Source organism: Seriola dumerili, unplaced genomic scaffold, assembly GCF_002260705.1.
Source record: "Seriola dumerili isolate Sdu_G_001 unplaced genomic scaffold, Sdu_1.0 BDQW01000068.1, whole genome shotgun sequence".
Taxonomy (NCBI): domain Eukaryota; kingdom Metazoa; phylum Chordata; class Actinopteri; order Carangiformes; family Carangidae; genus Seriola; species Seriola dumerili.
The window spans coordinates 7,393,823-7,404,572 of NW_019174323.1; positions in this window are offsets into that span (position 1 = coordinate 7,393,823).

Genomic DNA, 10,750 nt, shown 5'->3' on the forward strand with positions numbered 1-10,750 from the left:
GCGCTATAGTAATGCCAAGTTTTCTTTAGTCAAGTGTATGAATTATCAATGGACCCCAGAGAACAAATAACATGCATCAAACAGTCCATCATTAGATTCTTTTGAAGCTGGAACAACGTTGCCACATAATTTTCTGCATTTTTGCTTTGTTTCCATCCAAGAAGGTCAGGTCTGATAATGTAGGGTACTGTATTATAAATGGGGAGGCCTATTTAAATTCATTATCGGCTATTTACTTCATATTTCCTTGTCATTTTTGATCATTAGTGGAAACTCCCTGTTGTGTTTGGAGGAGTTATGCAAGGTTCGGTTGGCCACAGATTAAAGGCATTATCAGCTGAATATTGATATGTTTGATGAAACCCTGGGAGCTGCAGCTTACATTTGTTTGGACTGAGGACATAAGACAAAAATAGAATTCGTTGTCATGAGCTCTCTTTTGCTAATTATTCATGCTATGTCCTTTCCATGATAAAGTTCTTATTTTATGAAAAAGGAAAATGGATGCTGTACAACCACCTGGGGCATCAGGGAACTTGTGGGATGCAGCTAATTTGCATTTGATGCTAATCTTGGAACATTGGTCCTGAATTATTGCCATATCTCTATTGGTACTAGCAAGCATGGTTGATATGTAAAAGTATTCACTGCTAACATCTAAGTAGACAAAAAAAAAAAGATTAAAAGATCGATTAACAATTTAACATCTGGGTAGGGTCCAGTACATTCTTCAAGCTGTCAATGTATTTTTTTCATTTTGAAACCTTTGCAGTATGACCACGCTATTACAGGAGTCACCTGTTCAGAATTAGAAATGACATTTTAGACATCAAAGAGCTCACTCTGAGGTGGTTATACTCCTACTCTAATTAATCTATGCACTTTCAGTTTTCAAAGGGATTTATTAAGAAATGTTTTTCTGGCATGACCCTCAGCACAGGTGCATCTGGTTACAGTAGCTCATTTACTCGAGTGGGACACAGTCAGTCGAGCTTAATGTTGAATCTGAGGCTATATTTTGTAGTTACACACTTCTCCAAGACACATAAAGCCAAAATGTGATTTTCAAGCCGTGGTAGGGAAAAACACTTGCAATAATCATTGTCATCTTGGAACAAATTGCAGCCACACCCATCAATTCTTTCTCCCAGCCATCAGCAAGTTTATTAAGCCATTAATGACCCATGTTCCTCTGCAGGCAGGATGTTTGCCTTGTCATGGTCGTGTTCTCCAAATTTAAGCATCGCTCTTCCGTTAAATCAAATTTTTTGATTGATCACATGTCCTCTGTAAATGTCCTCAACTCTCACTGCTGTATCTGTGAGCTTGTTTGAACTCGGCATGACCTAAATGTTTCACCACTTCCTCTGTGTCCTGTGTGGCGCCTTAGCAGTGGCATAGACGCTATCGTTTGATGGTAATTGTGTCTCTCCTCCGGCTCTACACATGCTGAGATGGTTCCTCGTCCAAAGGCAGTTCCTTCGCTGCACCGAAAACCTGCTTGCATTGTCTTTTATTCAGTCTAAATAGCCTGCAGTCAAAGGCTCTCTTAAATATGGCCTGCTCTAGAGGAGGCGGAGGTGGTGTATAAATCCATAACAACAGCAATTATTTATTAGTGACAGCCTTCTATGGCCATTTTAGTTCAAATGTTTCCACTGCAATTGATCCGAAAGAAAAATCCATTTTTATGTGATAGCTGTAGCTTTTAACCAAACTGACTGCTCGCTCCGTAAGGTCAAGGATTGAGTGAGTGAAGTTATTTTTGCTCCTAGTGTTATAAGATTGCCTATCTATCATTTGAGTGTCATGTGATTGATACTGACTCAGCTTGAATGAAAGATGGAGCAAGGCCATCGCTGCTCACACACAAGAGTAAAGAATGGCCTGATCGCCACAACAGCTTGTGAAGAAGAAGCCCATGAAGGATATGTGGGAGAAAAATGTACGAGTTAACTACCTCTTGTGTTGCGCTATTTCTCATTTAAACTTATTTGAAATGAGTTCTTACTCACTATGTTTTTTTTTCTTTATAAAACTTATAACCTCAGCATGTTTAGTGGGGAAAAAAAAAAAAAAAACTGCTGGACGGGCAATTGTGGAAAGATGATTAGCTCCAAGTGTGTATGCAAACATTTAATTTGGGCACAGTTCACATATTGCTGACCACTTAAATTTGCATGAACTGTTCATTAGCTGTCGAGTACGCTTGCTGATTTCATTTTAACATATATTCAGATTGTAGACGTCAAATTTAACTATCCAAAGGCACCAGGTATGAACTATTCATTTTTGCGGTATATGGCTGAATTGGTTTATTTTCTCAAGTTTATCTGTTTTGAACTGAAGGCATGTCTTCCGGACTTTAATTGCACACTTGTTGCTCCTTCCACCCATGAGGCAGATAACACCATCTGTTTCGTGTCCGCACAAGACCAATCATAATTTCAAAAAGAGAAAAATATATTCAGTTCCCTGGCAAAGATTTCAAAGTGCTACAGGAAGCTTATTAGGGAACAAGCACAAGTTTTATTTCTGCTTTAAGAATATTTTAAACTATAACATGACTTGCAGAGGAGGAGGGTGTGCGTAGAATGAGATGTATAGATGAGTGCATGTATGTTGGTATTAGGGTACTTTCAGCATGTTACCACATCAGATGAATTTCTCTCTTGGGGTTTCAGAGGTGCAAGAGACAGATGCTTCCCACACATTTCAAAGGAGGAAGACTTTTGGCCTTGATCATTTTCAGGATATGATTAGATTCCAACACATGGCAACGGTCGTTATCTGGTAGAAAAACAAGGCAAATAAGTTTGAATGTATTTTTATTTCATAGATGTAGTGCTGAAATGATTCATTGATTAGTCTGGTAAAAAAAATCACTAAAATCCAAACAGCAGGTGGTTCCAGCTAATCAAATGTGAGGATTTAATGTGTTTTTCTGTTTTATATCATTATAAATTGAGCTTCCTTTGGGTGTTGTATTGTTGGTTGGGCAAACCAACAATTCAACGGTGTCGCCTCGGGCTCTGAGAATCGTTTTCATAATGCTGACATAACTTCTAAACTATCAATGTTGCTTGCTGCATGTATGTGAGGTGTCTGTGACAGTGGACTGTGGGGAATAGCAGAGCAGAGCGACTTGAGGCGCAGGCCTGTCACATGTCACAGGTTGACTCAGTGAGTGTGTGTGTGTGTATATGTGTCCAAAGGAGGGGTGGGTGGGTGGGTGGGTGGAGGGGGAGCTGTCTGCATGTGCCTTTACTGCTTTTCAGAATAGCGCTGGCAGAGTGGACCTCTAGGCTCTGCAGTGCACTGGACTTGTTATGGAGCTGTCACTGTTAGCGTAGCAGCACAAAAAGCAACGGTTTCTTCTCCTGGACGTTGGAGAGGAGTGTAAGTGGAAGGCACAGGCAAATGAGTTCAGTTTAGACCTCCTGACTGTTGGTCATAGATGTATTGAAGAACCACACAGTATTTGTGTGTTTTGCTGTGACAAAGCTGTAATTACAGTGTTTTGAAAGCACAGTTATTCACCAGCAAGGCTGCACGGGGGGTTGAGGATTTCCTGGTTAGAAAGTGAATCCCTGCTGGGCCTTTTTACTGAATGTTAATTGGATTTCATCTGTGAAAGCCCTGCAGTCTTTACAGAGACATCCTTTTTAATCCAAACATAAATGAGACATGCTAAAGTGGTTGCAAGTATCATAACTCTGGGGGATTTACGACTTCTAATTAAGATGAAAAATACTTAGATAGATTCTTTTATCTTTGCACTCTGCTTAACACCTTATTCATGATCAAATATTTCATTTGGAATCAAGACAACATATTAAAGTGCACCAATAGAAAAAAAATAAGAGTAAGTGATTTGGTGCCAGGACTTGTGTCAAAATATTTGCTTTTACAGGAATAAATCATTTCTTTTTTGCACCTCCTTGGGAAAGCATTTAGATTTTTTCTGTGTGCAGATGGAAGATTTATTATATTCTGCACTGTGCGCAGAATTTCAAGATGTCCGCTAGTGTCATATTGTTTTCCAAGCACCTTGAAGGTCCTATTTGGATTTCTTACATTTGAATCATTTTGGTGCCTTTTTACACCTGTCAGTATTTTGTTTGAGGGTGGAGGTAAAAGTCTGACTTGATGCTTACTTTCACCTGGACAAAAGCAAACAGTGAGTCTGTGCCAGCTGATATTTCTCCACGTCAGTTCAGAGCCTGAAAATGCGATATAGCCAGGGTAATTGTAAACTACAGAGACAAAGCCTATTTGTCCTGCCCGTCCGAACTGTCTTGTGGGCCGGTTTCCCCTGACAAGTGTGGTTTGAGGGGCCATAAAGTGGCACTGCCACCATCCCTCAGTCCTGTCCTCTGTTACATATGAACTAGTGGCTAAACTGACAGGCTTATTTACACCAGGACACATGTAGCCTAGATGATACCATCGCTCCAGTGCCAAACACCGCTAGCTGGTTCACAAACAAATTTCACTGACAAACTACTACGAGTGAAAGGCAACAGAGGGGCGGAAGAGAATACCAATATCAATTCACCAATCATTTAGTTTGGATACACTTCCTTTACGGGTAAGTGGATTAGGCCTTTTTACCTCTTGCTGTTCAATTATCCGAGCGCCCATAAAAACCTGAAGTTCTGCCTCCAGAGTGAGATATTGTCGCGCTGGTCGTAGCAATAAGAGAGAGATTTAGGATGAGCCTTTCCACTGTGACAGAGACTCGGCAGAGGAGCCCTCTCTGTCACCAGATATTGCGGTCCCCAGCCGCTCATTAAAAATGGAACCATTACTTTACAGCTCCGGCTTCTCGCCTCTCTCTGTCGTTGCTTCATCTACCTTCACAGCCCCCCCTGGAAGTAAATACACACAAATGAGCTCAAGAATGTACAGAAAGCTTCATGAGCCAAACCTGAGTGTGGTGGCCAATAGAGTATTGCTTCGCGACTGTGCGGCCCATTAGGTTCCTAATGCCTCCGATTTGATTTCTCATAATATCTCTTTGTGGTAGGATAAAGTTTATTTCAGAAGGAACTCCCCTGTGAACTACGCGGCGTGGTGTGAGCGTTGATCATAGGGTTTGCATTCCCCATGGTGCTGTTTGTATTTTAACTTTGTTGTTTGCTTCACCAGTAGGGGAAAGGACATCACATAATAATAATAATACTAATGATATAACATAATATTATTATGTTTGATTGCGAAAACGTGGATATATTCAAAAGTGGTATTTAAAGGTTCCACGGAAGGTTGAATGTATAATGCCCTTCAATTCTTCTTCTTTATTGAAAGAATTTTATAAAAATTAAACAGTTTTACTGATACATTATAGTATGGCAAGTACCTAATTATGTCATAATACTTTTACCTCATCCTTGAACCACACTATGGTAAAAATAACCATATAAATGTCACATAAAAAATAAGAATGATCCATTAGGGAAGCTTTAAAAAGTCTCTTCGTGTCCCTTTAGACCAGAGGCAAGGAGCACATCAGCATCAAAATAGGCTTTGTCTCTACTTCCACCAAACAAGCGAATGAACACACCTCCGTTCATCCATCTGTTGAGGGTGCGTTTCGTTCCTCATAATGGGTCACTGTAATTGGCGGAGTCAGGAAGCGGGCGCCGCTCCATGGCGTGTGGTTACGTTACCATAGTCCTGAGAGTGATGGAGCCACTGGCAGATGTGGGGCTCGTGGAAGCTGCTGCTGCTGCTGCTCACTGTGGGCCTCTGTTCATCTCCTCTCCACCTCACACGGCTCTGCTCCACAGGGACGATATTACTGGGACAAATGGCCACCTGGGAGCTGAGTACTTGGTGAAGCACACCTTTTTTTTTTTTTTTTTTAAATCCTCTTCTCCTGGGTCAACCCCTTTCACTAACACCAACAATCCTTTCATCTCACATCTGGCCTGGCAGTGGGACAGATCTGTTGGGGAACTTAGGGAGTGAGGGAATTGCCTTTTTTGCAAAGTGTGTGTCTCACATGACCAGAGCCGCAGAGCCTACATGCATGCGAACCCATGCCTTTTTATTTGCCCTCATGACAGTGTAGCTATTAGCTGCCTGGTGGCGGTTTTCACTTGTCAAGCATTATGAGATATCCTTCAGAACTCATGGCCAGTTCGCAAATTCCTCCGCATTACAGAGATAGGGTTTGTGAGGAGAGTGCAGCGCTCCTAATGAGTTCCCTCCATCTAACTTTTCTCCCTCCTGTCGTCTTGGATCCGTTCATGTTTTGGCACTTATGCAACTGACTCTCATGCTGAACTGGGAGGCCATGCAGGCGGAAGAACGGTTGTTACTCCGATGTGAGGAGGGCATTTAAGCAATTGTCTCTTTGCAGTGCTTTTGTGGATGATTGACTCTGGTCTTAGGATGATGGCCTGGCACAACCATTTACCTTCCAGAGTCTTAACTCACACCCAGTCATGGACTCTCACTCTCCATCTCTTTTTCTTTTTTATTTCTGTTCAGATCTTGCATGTGCGTGCTCGTGAGAAGTCATTTATACCCCTGTGAGCCCCACAGTGTGCTTATGATAATGATCCTGATGATAAAGCTAATGATTAATGACTGTTGGGCTTTTTTATTTTTTTAATCCTCCACACCAATCATGACTTTCTGCACTTTCTATAACCGTAACACCCTGACCCTTTCTCTTACTATCCACACTATTCACTCACCAACCTCTCTCACTGTGGACACTCAAATTAGCCCCGGCCGTTCGATGAGAGCCCAACCGCTACAGGACATGTCGCAGGACCGAGGCATAAATCATTCCCCAGAGCAGGAGCTGTGGCAGGCCTAGATGCGCATCCACCACCACCGAGATTTACGCTGCACATCGAAGCACGGGCCCTGCAATCTGGATCCTCTCCACCAGGTCATCTTCAAATTGGTTATTGATCTTCCAATCACAAAATGAATCATACGTTGCCAACGCTGTTTAGGTACTACGTTTACAGTAGCGTGGCTTGTGTTACGGCTGATATGCAGCCTGGCGATGGATTATTGTTTAGGAACCGTGAGAGAACAAGTAGCTGCTCCGAACAGGGAGTAAATGGGAAAAGAAAGTAGAAGCAGTCCACCATGAGATGAATAGGTGTCATGTTGTCATCCCGCAGAGCCTCATTATAACATATCAAAACAGCTGAAGAAACTGTTGACAGTCGCTGAAGTGAAGAGCTTGAAGTTGACTACTACTGCGGTGACATGCAACAATGTGTGATTATGACTGCAGTCTTTTTTCACATTTTTCTTTTTCTGGATTAATTGATGTGCCTATGATATTATTATACTGCTGTCCTTCAGAAAAATATGAATAGTTCATGCTCTATTTTGACAGTTTTTCTTTGCATATCTCTCAATGCTGATTCATTCCCTGTTTACTAAAATGGAAGCCACTCAGTCACTATATGAAGCTGAAATACACAGGATTCTGTCAAAGCAGAATCAGTGCTTTTTTTTTTATCTACTTCTAACTTAAATTGGACAGCTTCCATGGAGGTATTTCGTTTCAGCTCTTGTCATATACTATATTGTGGCGTCTTGTTTAATGGGCCTTCACTTCTTGCCCAATTAGGCTCCAAGATGGTGTGTAAATGTAGTTCCTGCCCTGGGAGCAGTTCCTTCATAAATGCCAGAATGGCCATTATCAGAATTCCTTTGTGAATGAAAACAGACAGCTATAATATAGACTCAGCTTTAATTGAAATATTGTAGGAATGGCAGTGGTACTATACTATCTTTGAGTTTCTTCTTCTTAAATTTCAATATCTGAAACACAAGACAATGGGACTTTTATTTTCTGTTCCTTTTTTTGGGGGGGTGGGGGGTGGTATCAACCTCAGATTTATTTTCAAAGATGGCTGCATCATCACTTGTGGCTTCTGAATTATCTAATACATTAATAGTGCAGGGTAACACATTTGGATGACAGGTTCAGTGTAACTAATTGGCTGTTGAATCGAGTCAGATTGTAATCTTGCAGCTGTTATCTTTGATTCATGTGCATGTGTTCGATTAGAGGCTCATTACGACTACATGGTGATTAGTGATTACAGCGCATGATTTGTGAGAGCTCATGGGTTTAGCGCGTGTTGGCTGGTCAACTGTAAGGGCAGAAAGCTAGTTTATTTATGAAATGATGCTTTGTGCATGCTTTTTAAGAACTACTGGCACTGTTAAAAGATATTTGCATATATATCTGCATTTCATGATGCTTAGTATTACATTGCACTTTAGTGTACAAACTCAAATTGTGGCTACTAATCGTTTTCTGCCACTTCCCGCTGAGATCATCTTCAGTTTGTCATTGTATGACAGTGGATCTCTTTGTAACTCACTTACCTGTGGAGGGAAATGTTTGAATGTATGAGATTTAACTCGCATAGACAATAGTTTTTGCCATTCGCGGTTGAAGTAGAAACCTGGCCTTTCATTTCTCTCGGCCCCTAAGCAGGGAGGAGGGAACATGGATGGACAGCTCTGCTCCCCTCTGCTCCGCTCTCCAGTCGATAGCAGTCAGCAGGTGAGGTTCTGTCTCCGTCTGCAGCATGGCAGACACTTATTAGTGGTAATATTCTCCCATCATCCATCTCCAGGTGGGCTTCCGCCATTGATCTCAACGCCAAGGCTTGTCACTAGCAGCTCCTCACGCAGTGAAATCACTGGTCGCCTCCAGCACTGGCTTCAGATGTCCCAGCTTAATGTTCTGTCGATAGACTCGTGGCTGGACAGCCAGCATTAGGCCTGTGAGGTGACTTGCACAGCAGTGTGAGCTGTTTTCCTCACAGTGGTCTTCAATACCTGAATTCAGCCTCAGTGGGAGAATTTACGTCTATATTCTCTGTCAGTTAGTTAGCGTCGACTCTTGCGATACAGTAAAATGGGCTGAATCTGTCTGGGATTCTAAGGCTGTGTTAAGACTGACAGTAACCCAGCATGAAAAAAAACAAACAAAAAAAACACCTTCATTGCTCATTTGATTGGAGCCTGTCTGACGGTACAGCGGCAGCCAACACTAGGGGCTCTGGCAAAACAATACAGGGTTGTCTGGCAAAAAAAGTTGACTCACCTTTTGATGCAACGCAAAGTGACATCATCTGGCAAGGCGCTGTGTAGGCCAGTTAAAAACTTCCAATCACACATTTCTCACACTCATTACCTCTCAATCATCGTGACAAAGGGAATAGTAGTAGCTGCCATGGTAACTCCAGAGTCGTAAAATCCTGTGTGAGTATTATAAACCTGATAAAACTTTTAAGTGCACGAATCTTCCTAGATTGTATTTATTGCAGCGTGTTGTCAAATTGTTATACAAATTTAGTTTAACCAGCCTCTTAGTTCTGCAGTAATATAGTGACAAAACACACGGCCACTGAATACATTCATAGAACTGGGCTGTTTTGTGTTTGCTACCACTAACACACTGAACTATTTGTTTAGTCCATATGAGTGTGCATGATTCAGTTTCAGCCCAGTTTGTATTTCATATTTAATAGAACAAAGTTCACAGAAGCTTGACTAAATGTTTAATGTTTTTTGGGCACTTGGTTGACCTGGTTCAGTGGTTAACCCAATGGAGAATTTAATTTAGGTCTCTCCCAAAAGACCTTATTATCAGATGCCAATGAAACGAAGCCATCTGTTGGGAGTGTGTCACTGAAGTGGCCTTGATGCAAACAGACAACCCTATGCAAACGAGTCCAACTGTTTCTCCAATTACAGCTGTGCGTGAGACTGATCATCATGCGTAGGGTTTACTTTACAACCATGTTCTTAGCACTGTGTTTGGAAACTGAAATTCATTTGAGTAAATTCACTTTTTTGTCACTTTTAACAACCATTACTGATGTAAACAAACCTCACACAGCATCGGAAAACAGCAGTAACTTTGATTTACAGTAGTGTCATGTCTGTGAAGATTCTCAGTCATCCAGGTCTGAGTAACTCTTAGAGTTTTATGAAGGCAATTGGACTTGCAAGTCATACATATATTAAGTGTGGGAAACTGGGTGTTAATGGCGTAATTATAGGACTCAAAGTACAATTATTCGGCAGCAGATAACTTGTATTATATTGTACAAGGGAGAAGTAAACTGGATCCCAATCCCATGGCTCACACCGAAACTGACAAAATTTAGGAAGGTGCTGTCAGGCTGCGCTGTGAATTTGTGAATTTGAGAATTTGTTTCTAGCATTAGTTGAGCATTTCATATATTAAGGAAAATTCACTAGACGGGGCTTTAATATTAAGAAAACACTGACAACACTGGAAATGATAGTTTGAAGTTTGTTTTATTTCTGGAATTGAATATCAGCTTTAGCTACACAGCAGTTTTATTCCATCCATCTACACTGGCAATGTCTTCTATCAGCAAAATACTGTTGGAACCTTAAAAAAATAAATTTTCACTGGACATTCATTGGATATTAAATGACTCAATAAAACACTATATTCTCGTTGTCAATGACGTGTTACACATTAGTTGCCATTCACAAAAATGTGGATGTGGATCATGGACGAGTATAACATTAATTTATCCACCCACATTATTACTATGCTGTGGTATAATAGATATAACAGCCTGATTTACCCACAAGTTACTTTGTGTGAACAAGACAAAGGGAAAATCCACTGAGTAACACATGACAAATATTACATTCTTTTACATGTACCAATCAGAATGGACGGCAAACACCAAGTAGATCAAATGAACATTAA